General features: G+C 31.7%; 1 protein-coding gene and 1 long non-coding RNA gene across 3 annotated transcripts in view; one reads left to right on the forward strand and one right to left on the reverse strand.

Moving 5' to 3' along the window:
• The window catches only part of LOC143192844 (uncharacterized), a 408,130-nt gene that overhangs the window by 105,115 nt on the left and 283,417 nt on the right, over positions 1-19,598 (reverse strand). The gene's annotated exons all lie outside the window — the stretch shown is intronic.
• Positions 1,642-9,105, forward strand: LOC143192640 (uncharacterized). Its single transcript, XR_013004849.1, has 3 exons — positions 1,642-5,849; positions 5,943-6,323; positions 6,532-9,105. It is a non-coding gene; the product is annotated as an uncharacterized LOC143192640 (long non-coding RNA).

The following is a 19,598-nucleotide window of genomic DNA, read 5'->3' on the forward strand; positions in this document are numbered from 1 at the left end:
ACTGCTTAATCGAAACCATCGAGCTGTTATTTTGGTTATTTTAAATGTGTACTAGAGTATTTAAGGTCTGTTCTTAGCGTTTGTCATGTTTATATAAATATTTAGTAAAGATTATGTTAGTAGATTAAGGCTTTAAGCACATTACTATACTTTGATACCGTCCGCACTGTTGAGGCAACACTGACGAGTATTTTACAGCTTAAAACCAGTAAAATCTAAGTACTCCAGACAATGGCGGCTCCTTATAAACATTTTATATAATTATAATTTTATCCTACGTTCTTTTCTGATCGAAAATTTGGTAATCACTTTGTCATTAAAAATGTCTATTTCAGAGATAAACTATTTTTCAATAGATATCATGGAAAGAGCTGTAAAACGATCTTCAGCCATTAAATTTCTGAGAAACGTTTTGATGCATTTTAGTGTTGAGACACAAAGCAGAAAGAGAAGAGAAACACGAATTCTAATAATTGTCTCCTTCAATGTGTCTTCTAGATTGTTTCCTATTAAACATTTTAGAAGAGGTAGTTCACCGTATAATGTTCTGCTTAATTTTTTGAATCAATCACTGACGATATAGATGCTGTATGGCAGGTTATTCCACTGTTTCACGTTACTTCCCTGGCTCGTACTTCCATTGTAGTTTTATCATTTATTACAACAAGAATTCGCCATTGCTCAGTGGGAATTGCTTTTTGGTAAGTAATAGAAAATATTTTAGTATTTTAGTGAGATTATATAATAATTTTTTGGGAGCTCCTTAGTTTTGTTTGGGAGATCTGCAGCACTACAGCGCTTATGCACCAGTCGCCACTGATTCCAGATGTGATATTCAAGGCAAACTCTGCGCATTTCACTTCAGGCCATGTTAGTTCTTCAGATCAAATGAATCAAAACAATGGATTAGCAGTTGAAAAATAGATTCAGTAAAATATGCAAAGAGTGACTGCGGTGATTTGAACATGTTTTTCTAGTGAATGCTGAACTGAGGAGGAATATTGCGGAACACCATTTATTGAATAGAAATTAGAACTATTATCTTTTTTATTTGAAGCCTTATTGTGGAAAAAAGGTAGAATAAATTTTATTTAAATTATTGTTCATCGATAGCCGCTACATTTTCCTATCTTTCTGGCATTTTACGGATTCCTTCTCAAGAGCATAATGTATCTTTTGAGATTATCCACGAATTTCTTGGTATTTTCATAGGTGAACATATTTTCATGCTCAGATATGTCACGACTGGTTTCTACCGGTTTTCTAACAGATGGTCTAGCGTTGTCCTGATGAAGAATAACACTGTTGTGTCTTTACTCATATTCCATTCCATCAATTGTAGTCCACAGCGATCCCCATTGAAGTTGATGCATGACCAGGTTCTCTTCATGATTTGTTTCGCTTTGGATCTTCGTAATAGAACCACTTTTCATCACCAATAACAATATGATGCAAAAATCATTTCCGATTTTGGCGTTGAAGTTTTATGTACGTCTTCTAATATCTCTTGACTGTAATTCATATGGCACAAAATATCTAAGCAAGTGATTTCAAATGGTTTCTTGTCTTGCTCCCAACAATCCGGTATATTCTTCTTGCTATTTACGTGGATTATCATAGAGTAACGCCTTTAAATCCTCGTTTTTAATTTTTTTTGGCTGTCCAGAACGCTCTATGTCTTCGGTGCCAAAATCACCACTTTTGAAACGCCTGAACCAGTATTTAAATGCCAAAATCGATGAAGCATAAATGTCATAAGTTTCATACAGTATTCGATGACACTCAACCGCCTTCTTCAAATTCAAATAAAAAAATTAAATTTCTCCGTAAATGTAATTTACTTGGTACAAATTAAGACATTTTCAACGCACTGATTTTTTTTTTCACACCTCGACAAAATGACATGAAATAATACTGAGCAATGAAGTCCATCAGTAAGGCTTCAACGTGAAGTTGGTTACAAATATAAGACCTGATAGATTAAGATCAGAAAGAATTATGAAGAATAGTAGGTTAGAAGTTCAAAACTTTTGTAGCCAAAAACCAGCAGTTTTGTATCTCGGTAAAAAATATTTGGAATTCTGCTGGCCTATTCGAGTAGTAGACCTTTCCGTTTAAATATTAATGCAGATATATATCTGGATACTTTTGGAGCGATTGTGATTTAAAAGTTTGAACAACTTTAAAGGAATAACCTGAGGTTTTGGGAAGGTTCTGTTACTCACTAGCGAATAATTATCAAATACAAATTTTAATAAATCGTTAGAAGATTAAAACAGTTGCAATGAAATACAGAAATACTATAATATATAGTCTGTTCAGAGTTACTTTGTACATACGTCATTTAAATTTGTGACATCAAAACGTCGCAATGTTGTCGCATCAACTCTGAGTTTTAGTTCAGTTTGGCTTCTACATACAACAAAAATCTAATCTAAACAAAATATCCCACTACTGTTGCGAAATTCGCGTTTCGAATACTGCTGGGGCATGATGTTTATTTACGTAAATGCATGTTTTAAACGTATGTTTATGACTGTCCTTAACGCAAGAGTGTAAAACCCAACAAGGAAAATGATCACAGTCATGCCAGTAACCAAGCTGGGTAAGACCGGAGGTCTTCTGGGATGATATATAAAGTTGGTCACTCGTCAGTTGATAGGCTTAATACCGAGGATCATAGTTCAGAGCCTAAATTAGGCAGTAGGTCCAGTCTAAATAATTCCTAAGGAGGCTCTAAAATATAACGAAAAACTCATCTCGTTCTTTCAGCTTTAGACAAAGAAAATTACTATAATTCAGTAACGACGATGACCTTCACTGATACTTGAAGGTTATTTCATGTTGATGCTCAGAATTTCAAGGTATTTCAATTGATACGGTATTTACTATTTTGACTTTTTTTTGGTAAATTATCCTACGAACTAATAATAAATATCATATAATATATAGTAAATATATTATCATTAACAATAGTAAAAGAAATATTTTTTGATTTCGATCAATATCATGGACTTAGTTCTTAATATATGCTATGAAGTTATTATGAGAACTATTTATTTACGTTTAAAAAATAGTCTTAAAAAAGAGATTTTATTTAAATTAACTAAAAAATCACAATTTTATTAAAAATATAAATATCTTATATCTGTTAACGATTCCAGTTATTCTATTTATATTACCTTAAAAAATTGACATTATTAAATTTAGTCTAGACATTTTTAATTTCAATCTAAACTTAAAAGGTTTCATCCATATTTATTTTGTAGATTTGCGTTTGAATAGAAGAATTAATTAGTATTACTTTTACGTGTTGAGGATAGAAACTTGTTACAACGAAAGCATATTAAAAATATAAATAAAAAGTTTTATATTTATTTTTTTTACAAGAGAGTATGAAACAATTAAAGAAATTTAATATGTACCATGTCTGTTCTATGTCATCGTTAAGTCATTTAACGTACCACACCTTAAACTGTGGATGAACCTAAATATATATGACCTAAAATATATTAAATTATTGAAACTGTAAAATCATTCTGAATGATGGTAGATTGGCATTACAATAGGGTGATATAATTTATACTATAGCATATTGTTTTGGATATTCTCATGTTAAAGAAATGCTATTATTTGTAATTTTTTTATTATGGGTCACTTTGTTGTAAGTAACATATTATTTCTCACAAAATGTTAGATTAGATGCTAGCCTAATACAATCTTAATTTACAAATTAATTAATCACTATTTTTCTATTGCACTTACATTAATATACAAGTATAAGTTCGTGTGGATTGGTTCATTTCAATCTTCTGATTTCTTGCATATTGTCACTGGACTAGCTACAGAGCTGTATTGTTTCTACGTTGCTGGGATTTAGTAATTTTATTTGAGACTTTATGGCGAAATCTGAGTTAACTTTGTAAATATATTTGATTTCGAGGTCATCGTGCTGTTCTTTGTTGGTTGCTTAGCGAATATTGGTAACTAATCGAAGAAATTTGTTTTGACAGCGTTGAATTACTAGTTGGTTTTGATGTTTTAGAGCAACCCCATATTTGCACCTCATAGGTCCAAATTGACTTTATGATTGTCTTATAATTCCTGTTTAATTCAAAGAAAATAATTTAATCCATTAATTCCGTGTTAGCTTTGGGTTTGATGTTTTATAAATGTTTTCTATACTTTTTTATGTGCTCGATTATGAATTGATTAACGAGTCTTTATCTATTCAATCTCTTTATTGTGTGTACTATGGTATATTTAATTAACAATATCAAAAAAAAATTAAATTAAAATTAATTAATACAAAGTTAATATCTGGTCGATTATATGCGGTCTACTAAACCGATTTGTAGTATTACACCATTTGATCATTGTATATTAGTATTCTAACATTATAATTATTAACAGTATTCTTTCTCTAATAAGCAGATGTGTGCATTTCTTCTAAAAAGACCTCGTCTAGAGACAGTTTCTAATAACTGTTATGGTTGTCTATGGTTTCGTGTATTGATAAAGAGAACAACCATACGAAAACAAACCAACAATTATACCGACTTTTGATCAATTCCTCAATCCTTTTCGGTAATATAATAAGTCTCTCAGTTGAAGCTCAATAATTTCGACTAAAAAGCTAAACTAGAGCTAGGCTCTAAATATCTGTAAGTTTGAGATGTTTCAAATGCGATTCAATGCAAATTCTACATGTTTCTCACCAATATAGTGTTAGAATTGAAGTCACTTGGTTAAGGTTCTATAATCAGCACACAGTTGAGGAAAAAAATCATAAACGCAAATTATAATGGTTTGAACATTGAAACTTTAGTGGCAATATCGACCTGCTTAGGTCGAAAACGCGCCGAAAAGTTCTGCAAAAAAACATGAATCAAGAATATAGAAAGCAAGTTGAAAAATAGGAGATTAATATTGTTCTAGGCCAGAATAGTCATCAATCATCAACTTTGGTGAGATGTACATTGAATTTCATATATTTTATGTTTTAAACTTTTTCCTCTTTCCTCATGTTATCAGTAAGGGTTTATTTGGACTGGATGTAATATTTAACGTGAACGTCGAATTACAGTTCGCGGTATTGACTAATGAATCAACAAACTCAGAAATTATTAACATACACTCGGTTTTATATAATCCGATTACTGAAGTTGAAAAATCATCAAAATTAAGTCGTAGCTTTTTTTTGTTCAAGAGTTAGAATTGATTATAAAACAGGGGATTCAACATTCTGTTTTTTGAAGTAAAATATTTATTTCCTTCTATAAAACCTTATCGCAAACACAAATTTTATGGTCTATATATACCTAATACAGACATTATTGCTATTAATACTAAATTATTTTGTTGGCAACTTTCGCATGCCGATAAATTGTTTCCAGTTCGGGCTTGTTCTGAAATAGTTGTTGGGAAATAGGTGTGAGAGGGAAATGGGGTTGATGGTGGTGGCTGGCACGAGAAGTGTCGGCCTTGCGCGATCCCAATCAAATACTTCGACAGCGTAATATATGGCAAGGCCGCGAAATGAATAATATTTTCAGCGGTTCGTTGAAAGGCGATTATAAATGCGATCGAAAGACGTTTCGATTTGGATTGTTTATAGAAAACGATCCCTTTTATTATGCTTGTAAGTGGTTTTAAATAGGTTGTTTTACACGTCACGAGGTATTTGTCTGCCATTTACAATCGTAATACATTTCTTTGTGTTTGTAACACTACCCAACACTAATATCTGACATAGTTCATATGGTTTCAAAATTATATTGATTTTTATTTTGGTACGATAGAACAATGTACAGAGAAGGCTCACACCAAATTTTAAATAAATTGGTTCAGTAGAATTTGAGATATGTCAACCGGCTCGAAAAAATAGTTTCGACAAAAATGAGTTTAAAGTTTCTTTTTTAAATGCCGCGTCACTAAAACAGTTTTATTTCCTAAAATTATTTAAATATTGATGAAATTTTCTTAAGGGTATATTCTTGAAAAGTTAACTTATCGGGTAAAATTATGCACAATGTAGATGTAGTGTTCCTAAAATAGCTGCAGTCATTCCAATAAAACCATATTCCAATAATTCCAAATACTGAATGCAAAAATATATAATTCGTTTTAATCTGAGAGTGGATTTTTCCTTCGCATTTTACTCTAGTTAAAAAGAGACAGAATGCTGTCTGATGCGTTGGAACATGTAATCTAATCAGTCTATAAAATTTGTGATGGTACTGGTCGACACTGTTGTCAAATGTCTTCAGAAATTCTTCAAAACATTAATGATAATAATTAGAAGTTACAAAGTGGCAAATATTGTAAATAAAAATTCTATGTTAATGCGGCAACATGCTGACGTCATAAATTTTGATAACGCGTATTAGCTGTTTTAATGGATATATATATATATATATATATATATATATATATATATATATATATATATATATATATATATAATAAAACAGCTTAAATTTTAAAAAATTCTCTTACGAGTAAATTTTGAATTTTTTTTTACATTTATAGACTAGTAGAATACAGCTTTAGGTTGTTATTCGAAATTAAATCATTAATACAAGAGAATACTGTCATTTAGGTTTACCAATGGCGTGAACTGAGCCAACGAAGTATGTCGTAGACTGCTATTGTTTTTAGGGAAATTAAGCACATTTCGATGATTTGCTTTTTTCCAAGTATCCAGTTCAATGTTTAATGGGAACAGGAAAATTAAGTTCAAACAATTTAAACCTAAATTCGATTGATGTCGTGTTCGAAGTGTTATAGAAGAATTGTGATAAAACACTAAATGAAGATTTACTTTTTACATTTACTATTAATGATACTAAAAGACAGCCATGAATTACTTTTACTGAATTGACACGATTTCTTCTTGCAAATAATTAATTCACTAACTTTTTGGAAAATATATAACTCATATCAATCTGTTAAAATGGCATACGACATATTATTTATATGCATTTCAGTTTTTTGTACTTGAGTGTTATTTACAATATTTTCCACAGAATGTTTTATTTTCTAAAAAAATTGTTAAAGTTAAGAGTTAAAACAGTGATATTTTCATTATTTTAAAGACGACTATCTTAAAGATCTTCAACAAAAATACATTAAAATAGTACCATTTTCGGATTTTATCTACAGACTAAATATAAGCCTTGTTCGATCTTATACTGTTCAATTAATTATGTTAATTAATTATTTGCAACGTACAGGTTGGACTAGAGACTAGACACTGTGTACATCTTAAGTATGTAAATCACTTTTTTCAGCTAAAAACGCATTGATTTACAGATATTTATTGTAATTAGTTACAGTTGACAAAATATGTTGTGGTGAACCGAAAGAGTGTAAAGATGAGGAGTTGGATGTTTTAAAAGAACGAATTCATCATAACAGGCTTTCTAAACAATTGTGATTATATCAGCAGAACTGCAACACAGTAACTTTGCAACGTAAGTCCCAGCTCCAAATTCAATGAATGAGTAGATGGGGAGGCCAAAATGAATGTAATTTAAATAAAAGTTATTGCTGATGTTTCATAATATTATGCTGTTAACTTGTTGCGTTTGAAATTTTGATAGTTAGATACAAATGTTATTTTTGGAACATAGAACTGATATACTACCAAAAAGATGAAAAGAAATGGTCAATTATTGCTAAAATTATTAAAAAAACACGTACACAATATTTATAAGCCATAGAGCTTACAAAAACATTTTCAAAATGAATTTCTAGATTTTATACTTATCCCAGGTGTCTTGCTTTCATTTCTGACTTCTTAATATTTCATGCTGATATATACTTTCACAAAATAGTTAAGTGGCTTTGCGTGACTTTTTGCACTGGTCATGATTACTGAACCTAATTTTAACGCACTTAAACCTCAGTGAACATTAGTGTGATCTTACTTTCGGGATGCTGATTCATTGTTCGATTGCACAGCTTGGTACAGCCTCTCAGGTGCGCACCATATGTTCAAACCGGTCTGATAAAAATTAATTGTTTGTAACACGTTTTGCTATAAAGTCAGAGTTGTGACTTTGACTAATCAAACATTGTTTACGTTCATATATAAATATTCCATAATGTTATAAATTTATCTTGTTAGTGTTATTATTTCAGTCAAATTATAGATATTCTGATAATCCCTTCTTATTGTTTTACATAATCCTCTTCTAAAAATGGTTTTCTCTTGTACCACACTGATAGGGACCAGGGATCATCTCCGGTCCGGTGTTTTTCTTGAAAGAATCCGACACTTATATTTTTCCTTTCAGTGGTTTTTTATGTATACAAAGATTGTTGACATAATCAGTATGGTCTTATATGTACCATAATCACAATAAACCTTTAATGTTAGGTATGTTTGAAATCTTTATATTATTTAAGATAAATGTGAATAAATGTATTGATTTTCAGTTTACTTAATTTAGCTCTTTTGATAAAGTTAATGAATTTTTCGTAGAGATCTACAAAAAGTAACTTTTTGACGACTTAAATTGAAAATATTTTCATCAGGCTGGTACGACTTGCAAGCCCTTCAACAACAAAAATTAATTTTTTGATAATTTAATATTTTCAATTAAAGAGTTAAAATATTTGGTCAAAAAGTATCATGAAATTTTATGTTAAAAAAATGTTTCAAATTGCTTGGCTTTCCAAATATTTGAAGGGCTGTATGCGGGGGCTTTCAAATCTAAGCAACTTTGATGACCATCTGAAAGTAGAATAGATTATCGTTTAGATGCTTGCATATGCGAAGGATTAATGTAAACAAATGTTAAATTCGATAGTTTTGACATTTCTCTATATAAAATGGTGGTTTTTCATGCAGTGTTATTGAGAGATTACAGTATACGCATATGCTAAACATGGAACGCTAAAACTTTCAACGAAAGATATTACTTCTGTTGTTTTATTGATTAAAAAATCTGTTGCCAAAGCCCATTAAACACTTTTATCATATCCCAATTGTTGGTTTTGCTTGCAATGAGATAAAATTGTTATGAGTTGATATTAGTAATAAAGAGCGACCTGGAGGACCATAAAAATTCGAAGAGAATAAATTGCAAGACTTCTTGACGAAACCCAGGCGATATTCTCAAGGAACTTTGAACTCCAGGCATTTACATGTAATAGAAAAGATCTGTCCATCCATTCCAAGAAAAGAAGCGAAAAATGGTTACTGTACAAATGACTTTGTGTATTGTAAGTGGCGATGAAAAGTGGACCTACTACGAGAATCTTAAGCCCAAAAGGTTATTGGTTAGCACAGAGAAGCGTGGATGGCGGGAATCGATTCCAAAGTGGAATATTCATGGCCATAAAGTCTCACTAGGATATAGTAGGATTAGAAGCTGTACTACGAGATGCTAAAACCTAATGGAATTGTTATAGTAGATATACACCGATACCAACTGGATAAATTGAATGAGGTAATATTGTAAAAAAGACCAGAAATCCTCTTACATGACAACCTTCGATACAACCAGACATAGCGCCTTCTAATTATCAGAAAGTATTTCAGATCGATACAGCATGGTTTGGATGGATACGGTCTCGAAGAACTGTGGAACATCCGACATGGACTAAACCAGGCTGTGTAAGACCGCATGTCTTCTGAGATGGTTTCTAAATGGGTCACTGGTCTGTCGGTAGGCTCAATATCGAGAGTGGTGGACACATTAAACTTTAGGTCCAATCCAGATAAACCCTCGTTGGTAAAAAGGAGACTTTAAAATATATTAAAAAACTGTAGTTAATGTATTTCTACAGTGTAAAAAATTGAGTTACTTACCAAATGTCTCTTTTGATGAAAAAGAGCGCTATAACTGACTGAACTTATAAAATGTAAATAATTGATATATAGTCCATTCAATAAAGCAGTGAACTCACGTTATCTATGTAAGACGTCAAAACGTCGCAATGTTGTCGCATCAACTTTAAGTTTTTGTCCATGGTTTTGAATTAATAATGAAAAGAAAATGTTATGAAATATAATTTATTTTAACATTTTAGTAATTTGAAATTTATCAAAGCAAAGCGGCAAAACGACGTTTGCCATTTTATAATTTGTAATTATTATAACTAATGTTTTGAAGAAGACGTTTGACAAATAGGCGAATTTTCTAGGTTCACTCGGCTACATGTTCGAACATATTAGACAGCATTGTTTTAAGCTAGAATAAATTGAGGAGTATATTGTCTAATTTTAAACAAATTTATAAATTCCCATAGGCAATATATTCGACATCGTGATGAGGTGAGTTCATTGTTATTTTTTATAGACTATATAAATTGTCTTATTATTATTTTTCGTTGATGTAGTTTCTTATGATTTTGCTGTTCTCTAAAAATCAAAGAAATAAAATATTACTTCTGGCAAGAGCAGTCGCATTCACACTGCAACTTACACTGGCCCTATAACGTAATATATATACATTTATCGGTGACGTATATAATGATATTTTCCCCGATTTATTAAATGCAATTCTATTGAGAGCGATCCGATTCCGAATTCAAGTCGGAATTGTTGAAATACGACCCCTTTTTTTACATTTTTTTTTAAATAGGTTTTATTGAACGATCTCCGCATCGTGCATGTCAAAACACTTGGCATAAAAATGGACGGATTTTTTTCAAAATAAATATTTTCTGCATGAAAAAATGCACGACATAATGATGAAGTGAGAATAATGGACATTCGAAAAATGAATATGCAATAGCGGACTGCCGCGTTATTAAAAAATTAATCAGATTTATAACTCGTCGACAGTATCAAAAACGTTTATTACTATTATTATTATTATATCGCGCTTAAGAGTAAAATTTGTTGTTTTTATATTAATATATCGCACTTTTATAAGCATACATTTTTCTGTTTTTTTATTATTATATCGCGCTTAAACGCAAATATTGTTGTTTTTTATTATTATATCGCGCTAAGCGTAAATTTTGCTGTTTTTTATTATTTATTATATTTTTGTCGCTTTGACGGATGTCATTATTATTAAAATTACAACTTAATAAGTAAATAAAATTAATATTACAAACAGGGGGATCAAAGTATAAACAGTTTGAAAAAATAAACACAAATACAAGACAACAAACACAACCATAACGAACTAGAGGTTCTATTCAGATAGCACACAGAAGCACCCATACCGAAGTGGTAATAGTTATTTGGTCAGTAACACTAAACTTAGCATAGCCTAGTCTATGGAGAAAATCGATTTCTCGTAGATATCCCAACAGTCTCTCTCTATTTTCTCCTGATAAGGCATTTCTAAAATTTTGCAGCTCATACTTAGTTCTAGCCTGAGTGGGCTGTGGACAGTCGTTCAATATGTGGTAGACTGAAATAGGAGCACGGTGACAAAACTCACAGTGAGCAGGCGGGTCGTAAAGTGGCCGTTCGAAAAACGACAGTGGCCCAATCTCAGTCAATTCAAAGCTACGACAAGGTGACGAAAGGAAGGAATGAGAAGAGAGGAGAAAAAATCAAAGAGCCTGTTGTGGTTGACCTCCTGGACCCAACGACGTTGTACCTCGTTATTTATGAATATGAAATGATGTGGGGGGGGGGGGGACTGCCAATTTAGACGCACTGTCCGCGTGCTCCTTTCCCGGTATACCAACGTGAGAAGAAACTTGTCCTGATCCCATTCAGATAGAGGGTAGGGATGATTGACAGTGAGTCCAAGGTGACCAAGGGATGGTTGAACTTCTGTTCAGGAAACATTCGGGAGTCGGTCAGGATTAGCCATTCTTTGAAGGATTGAGTTGTAATGTAGGATAAAACTTTGAATATCTCGAAGAGTTCATTGGTCAATACTGAACTCTGTTCAGGGAGCTTGAAACGGAATGGCCGGTTGTCCACCACAAATGCAATGCCATGCATACCTATATATATATATATATATATATATATATATATATATATATATATATATATATATATATATATATATACATATATATGTACTTGCGGCCACGGTAAGAGTGGAGAAGTTTAAAGAACTTGGACCGTATAAGGTAAGGACAATGTTCTCTATGATAAAATTGATATAAAGATATGCTTATGAAGGGGGTAGTAAAGGCCCAAGAGAGAAAATTGGGGTAGTGGACAAGGAGCATATGCGACAAGCCAATTCCAGCCCTAGAAAGAAGATCATCAATTATATGAGAGGTGCGAGTGCGAGTGGAGGTCAGATTTAAGGAAGATGTTAAAGCAAGTGATCTCAAAGCTGTTTTTTTATTATTATATTGCGCTTAAACATAAATTTTGTTGTATTTTTATTATTATATCACGCATAAGCATACATTATGTTGTTTTTTTATTATTATCCCTTTTTTAATATTTTAAAGCATCCTTTATATCAATTAGGGTTTATATGAACTAGACCCAATGTTTAATGTAGGCTCCGAACCACGATCCCCGACCAGAAGACATCATCCCAGAAGACATCCGGTCTTACCCAGCCTGGTTACTGGCGTGATTGGGATCACGGATTTTCCTTTTCCTTGTCGGATTTTGCACCTTTCCGAAGGACAATCACGACCATGCCCCAGCAGGATTCGAACCTGCGACTATCTCAAAAGGAGAAGGACCGTCCAGTTTTAAGCTTTAAAAATAATATCTGTTTATAGCCAGTAATTGAACTTTATTCAACGTATTACCATCCACTATTCCTCTGATTACAGATGGTTTGTGCAATTAAAAAAATGACTACGAGTTTATCATATGAAGATGTTGGATACATAAGTTAAGGTATGTTTAGTACGGGTTATAAATTGGTTTAATGCGGTAACTGTTTATGATACCTGGCTATAATAATTTCACTAGATTTTATAACAAGTTTATAAAACAATTCTTTCTAACCCCACAAAATCATTTGGAATAAAGAAAGTTTCATTTCTTGGTTGGCAAAACACTTAATGCTGTATGTTGTTCTCGTGTTTTACTCGGATAATTTAATAATTCGCTCACATGAGGCGCCCTTTATCTTTAACAGCTGCTGCCTTTATATTTTCTGAATCAGAACATATTGAATTTGATTCGACAAAGTTTGTTTTCAATAAACAATCAAGCTATCCATAAATACATGAATATATGTTAAAATGTGTGTCAATTCAAAACAATTAAATAACTTTTTTGAAACCGCTTACTTTTGCTAAATATATAATTTCAATAGTTAAGGTAAAACAAGACGACTACTATTAATAATAGATGAAAATTTAAAAAAAAAGTGTTACAAAAACGTAAAAATAGCTTGATGTTCCATATTTGATGAAATTAATTTGTAATATTATACAAAAGATGGCCTAGGTAATACAGTATTCCGTTTTCCATGTACAATCTATTCTCAAAAAAAAAAATTCCAGCATCCATTTCAGTATACATAAAATGTAAATAATGGTAATTATTAGGTGCTTTCTCCTCTTATCGTTCTATAAGCCTGTTACCTGTGATCTCTAAACTATTCGAAAAACTACACATTAAGAGACTTAAAATAATCGCAGAGGAGAGAAAGATTATTCCAGACCATCATTTGGCTTCCGTAATAAACACGGAACAATATAACAAATACATAGATTAGTCAACCAAATTAACAAAAACTTAATTAAAAATATATTATAAATATATTAAATTATTAAAATATATTTAAAAAATATTGCTCCGCTGCGTTTCTCGATGTTTCTCAGGCCTTCCACAAGGTGTGGCACACTGGACAATTTAACATGCAATTAAATTGAAAAAGCTTTTGCCCCATACGCACTATCAACTGCTGAAATAGTACCTCACAGACAGACATTTTATTGTTAAACAGGGTGACGAATACACTGACCTACACCCAATATATTCGGGTGTTGCGCAAGGCAATGTTGTTGGCCCATTGTTATATTTATTGTATACAGCTGATCTATCGACCTCAAGAAACACTAATGTTGCAACATATGCTGACGATACAACGGTTTTATCATCACACGAGGATCCAATACCAGCCACAAGAAACCTCCAACTTCATCTTAACAATCGATTTCGATCGACGTTTGACATGGAAATAACATGTAGTGACAAAACGGAAACATCTTGGGCTTAAACTAAACCAAATGTATTGGCTGATAGGGAGTAAATCTAAATTTTCATTAGATAACAAGGTTTTGCTGTATAAGTCAATACTTAGGCCCATTGGGACCTATGGTATTGAACTGTGGGGAACTACTAGCAAATCTAACATAGATATCCTCCAGAGGTTCCAGAATTCAGAATTCCAGGTTCCAGAATCAGAAGAACAAACTGATTCAGCGCGATATCCCCTTAGAACCTATAAGGAGCGTGATTCGGAATATTAGTGCGAAGTACTCTTAAAGACTATTACTGCATCGCAATGCACTCGTCAAACAGTTAAATGTACGCGATGACAGTGTAGTGCATGGACTCAAACGCAAAGTATCATACGAACTAGTTAATGACACATAGAGTGAGGTTTAATAATCTCCAGAATAAGCTAGAATAGTTTTTAGAATAACTTACTAAAGTGGTCTTCTACATGCCAGGATGGTTATATCATATAACTGAAATCATAAAATAATACTTATTGCCCACGGGCAGATTGTTGACGTTCTAGGGGTTAATAAAATTATTCATAAATAAAATATTTCACCTTAAAAAGGCATCCGTTGAGAAAAATTGGGGCATTATATTATTGAAGTTAAGTTTTAGCTAATGAAATATGTTATTATATATGTATATATATATATATATATATATATATATATATATATATATATATATATATATAATTTCCTTTCCTATTCAATAACTTATATTACTTTCACGTTTCAAAACGGATGACTGATTTATAGGAGAAGGAAAAAAAGCGACTAAGAATCGGAGTAACTTCTCAACGTTCCTCGTAAACCATGGGACACATGGAGTCACGCGGCGCGGACTAGGATTGGAACACTTGGAGTAGCGCAAATTCTCTCTCAACAACGTACTTGCTTCAAACTGGTTGAACTAGTAATTTATACAAGACTGCTTTTTGTGGGATTGGGAGTAGTGTAAATAAAATGCTATACATACTATTGACAGTACAGATGGCATACTGGATTTGGGATGACCACTGCAACCGGCAGTCGAAATGAAGACTAAGCTATGTGGCCTTCTGGAGCCAGGACATAAGGTTTTTTTCGATATGAAGCCATAAGCGCGGCCCCCGTGTGATGATGGAACAGAATAGCTTGAGTTTCGGGTTAATATGCAGTCTCCAGAACTTGTACCACATGATCAATGGTTCAGTTAGGCTGTTTTACATTGCATCGAGATAGTATCCGGTGGTGAAAACGCGATGTCGTTTGCATAAAATGCTGTTCGATTTCTTCGCCATGCATAAATTGAGCAGTGTCAAGGGTAATGTAGAATGAGATGAAATTTCGTCATCAATCATTACTTGAAAGGACCTTTCTTCCAAATATGGGTGAATCAGTCATACTAGGTCATTTCAGTAACCTTTTTTTGGATTTTATAATTAGACCATCGTGCCAAACTCGGTCGAAAACAACGGTGACATCTAGAAAGACGGCACTAATCTTGTCACCTTTACGAAGAACTTGGTTGATGATGATAAATTATTTGTCATCACATTATGCTTCAAAATCAAAAAAAAAGTTTTTATGTTAAATTATTACGATCTAATAATGGATCTAGAGCAAATCTAAGCATGGAATCTACTGGATTAGGCTAGGCGAACCATCAGCAGTACTTGCAAACCCAATCTGGTTATTCCATAGCGTTAGAAGAAGGAAATCTACTATGAACTGCTGAAGTAAAATTATTGAAACTATAACTGGAGATCGTTAGGACTGATGTACCGTGAAATGAAAGAAGAATAGCTGAAAGAGAGGATAATATAATTCTTTAACACACCATCCACACAAATGGCAAGTACTACATCATCATTAAGTTAATGAGACGTTCTGTCGAGTCACAGCAAAATTAGTATTTTTTAAAATTTCGGTTTAAATAAAGTTTTTTTTTCTAATTTTTCTTGTATTAAATGCATTTTGTAAAATTTAGTTCTTTTGTTTAGTTCATTTTAATTCTGTAATAATTTTTTTAGTGATAACACATCAAAAATATACCTTAAACAATAATACACAGTTAAGAATATAATTAGTAACATTAAAACGACAGCTAATAGCAGTGTTGCGATTTATTATCGGACAACATTCGCATCGCGCATGTTTTATTACCCGTCAGCATTTCCACCAATTAGCACCTCTTAGCTAATTGTCGACAAATTTAGGATTTTCATTGTTAACGTCGATTTTTTTTCACCCCGGAATTTCCAACGAAATAACGAGATCCGACACGTCGCTCTGTTTTAATTTTGTTATTCTAATTGGCATAACGACAGTCATATCCAACAAAAAAAATGTTAAGTGAAAAAATGAGAATGGCATGGTAGCGCATTTATATGGGAGACAACAATGTTAATCTGATGTATTAGCCAGGGTTATATTGTATACTTTAGAATTTATCTCTATAAGCGGGTCAGATTTTTTTTTATCTATTTTATACGAAAAATTACTTCTATTTTTTTCCGCAGAGATTGCGTTAGGGTGGCTTATCGCTGACAATATCAATTTTATTAATAGAGATTAGGAACGTCATTTGTAAGACTTAATCACAAACCCATATTGAAAATGGTAGCTCGATTTTAATGTTTTCAATTTACAAATAAATTTAAATTCTTTTTAATGAACTTTTTTTGTTCTTTTAATAGAAATTAATTAAATTTACTTTCCTTCGTTGTTACTGTTCTAATTAATATATTACTGTAAAAATTCTATCTTTAGTAAAAGATAATTAAAAAGCTGAATATATTGAAGATTTGATTGTAAAAACACCACTTCATCAGTCTCCTTAACTACTTGTGGTAACTTGCGCATTAGAAGAATATATGGCTTAGTTGACTGTAACATTTTTATAATAACATTTCTTCACAACTCAAAAAAATGTCTGCTATTTTTCGTGTGCATTAAGTTTTTATATCTATTTTATATTGTCTTTTAATTACAAACTTTTTTTGTTATTTATTTTGCTAATTTGTCTTTATTTCTAATGTTTCATGCATTTCTTACATTGAATATTAGTTGGTCCTCCTTCATTTTTGTTCGCGTTTCTTAGCTTTAGTGTACTGGGAGAGTTTATATTATTTTTATTATATTGTTTATTTGGATTAAGGCTTGATCTGCTGTCTAAGAACAAATTGGTGAGTGAGAAAATTACAGGCTATTCCAGAAGATATTCGACTTTATTTGACCTGGTTACGGATGTCATTAAAAAGATTGTTCTTTGTCAGATTTCCCATCAATCATAAACTGAATTTTCAATTTCCAAATAAATAGTAAATAGATTGTATATCGTTTATTTTTAAACAAAACTACAATAATTATTCACACATTGTAATGTAAAACATAATGTAATCATAAATCATAAATATGACATTATTTGATGATATATTTAGCAGTAGGTACCTAAATATTTCCCTTTGTAACATTCGAATAACGTTGATACTGATTTCCTGGTACAAAATTATATCAATATATTTATTGAGAAGCTGGTTGTTGCTCATGTTTCTTAATAACGAGCCTAAGTGAATTTCTTGGCTGAATTTCGATTCAAGTCGATCCCCCCTATTTTTTTAATGATTGTATTCTGATTCACGAATAAAACATTCCATATCATCCAGTTCAATCAAGTTGTTCTTTTCAGATATTTCCTTCCATGAAAATCACGTGCTCAAATTACCAAAACACTAACTTTTATATTATTACCAACTATATATACTAATAATGGGTTGGTGTGAAACAATTATGACAATTCCTGTTATATATTTGTCAAATTGTTTAATTTAGTTGCATAATTATTGACAGTAGAGTCCAACTAACGGTTTGGTCAGGTTTGAGCAGTTAATGATAAACAATTCACTTCCAATCCCAAGTTATTCAAGCCAAGTTAAGTTAGTTTACAAGTTAATTCATGTGGAACCCGAGTTTCCATGTCGGGAAATGACATATGTTGGTTTACTTTGATATGCTTATGAAGAGTTTCACATTTGATATCGAAATTTTCGGAACAAAGAGGATCAAAATAACTCTGACGCTGGCATTCATTTCAGCTGTCACCAGTAAACTGTTAACATTCAAAACATAACAAAAATCACTTCTAGAATTTCAATTTTAAGTTTATAACGTGTTATAGCGTAAACCAATGTGTGACTTTAAATATTATATATTCAGAAACTTTTTCACTAACATTATGTATAACTAAGTAATTATAATTTAATTACTGATACAATAATCACTCTCTGAACAAATCACATATTTCTTCATCTTAAAAGGCACTTGTTTCTCTTTAATAATTATTTTAACTCCTACTTCGTAAAGTTAAACATTCTTTCAGCAATTTTGTTATTTCGTATCAGATGGAGTAGCCTCTACTAACTACATAAAATATCCAAAGATTACAATCGCAATCCGCGATACTTTACACGCAGTGGAATATTTACGACTTTCTGCAAATGCCAGCTTAAATTTCTAGTTATTTTCGAGAAATTATTGGAATATGGTAAGCCATTACCGCTGAAACGCACAACATTAAATACTTCTTCGGCGTATATAAACTTAAAATGAAGCAGATTGACGATAAATTCAAACTAAAACTAGGCTACGCTCTTGAATATATGTATTTTTATTTCATTCAACTATATACTACTGAGATTTAACAATTTTTTACTAATAATATTACTTACCAGGGAAGTGGTCAACCATATTTTTTTATAACAAGAAAATATAAAAATGCATGTAAAGAAGTAAAACAACCTAACCTCTTTTCCATAGTCCATCCAAAGTTAGTTTGTACATACGTCATCAAGATGTTTAATGTTTTACCATTGTATTGAAATTTGTGAATTCGTATTAGAATCACACAATATTTTCCATTTCATTTTATTCTAGTTAAAAAGAGGAACAATGCTGTCTGATAAGTACGAACGTGTAACCTAACTAGCCTGGCAAAATCGCCCGGTTGTCAAACGCATGCAAAATTCTTCAAAACAATAGTGATAAGAGGTTATAAACAGGCCAACGTTATTTTAATGCTTTGCTTGTTTTGATAAATTTCAAATCGCTGGTTATTATTACTCTGATTGAAAATGCCGATGCCAAACAGAACAAATTGCGTCTCGAATCAGTTACTTATAACAGGAACGATATAATTAAGGCCTCCTCTTGCCAGTAAAATTCGTTAGAGATGTAAGTACTTTTGTTGTTAATTATTAATTTCCTGTGATTTTTATTGAAAATATTTTTTAACGTGTTGCTGCCGCACTGAATATTAGTATGGACACGATCACTGAAACATCTCAAAAAATGAAAAATATAATCAAGATCAACTTGATATTAGTTTTGTCAGAGATTAAATATATGAAGTATAAAAACAGTGAGTAGTTTTTCAATACAAACATTATTACATACAATTATTTCAAAGGAAACTGTTGAGAGGT

The sequence above is a fragment of the Rhynchophorus ferrugineus genome, unplaced genomic scaffold (assembly GCF_030347505.1).
Source record: "Rhynchophorus ferrugineus isolate W39M unplaced genomic scaffold, kcgeb_rfMv2 rfM3, whole genome shotgun sequence".
Classification (NCBI taxonomy): domain Eukaryota; kingdom Metazoa; phylum Arthropoda; class Insecta; order Coleoptera; family Curculionidae; genus Rhynchophorus; species Rhynchophorus ferrugineus.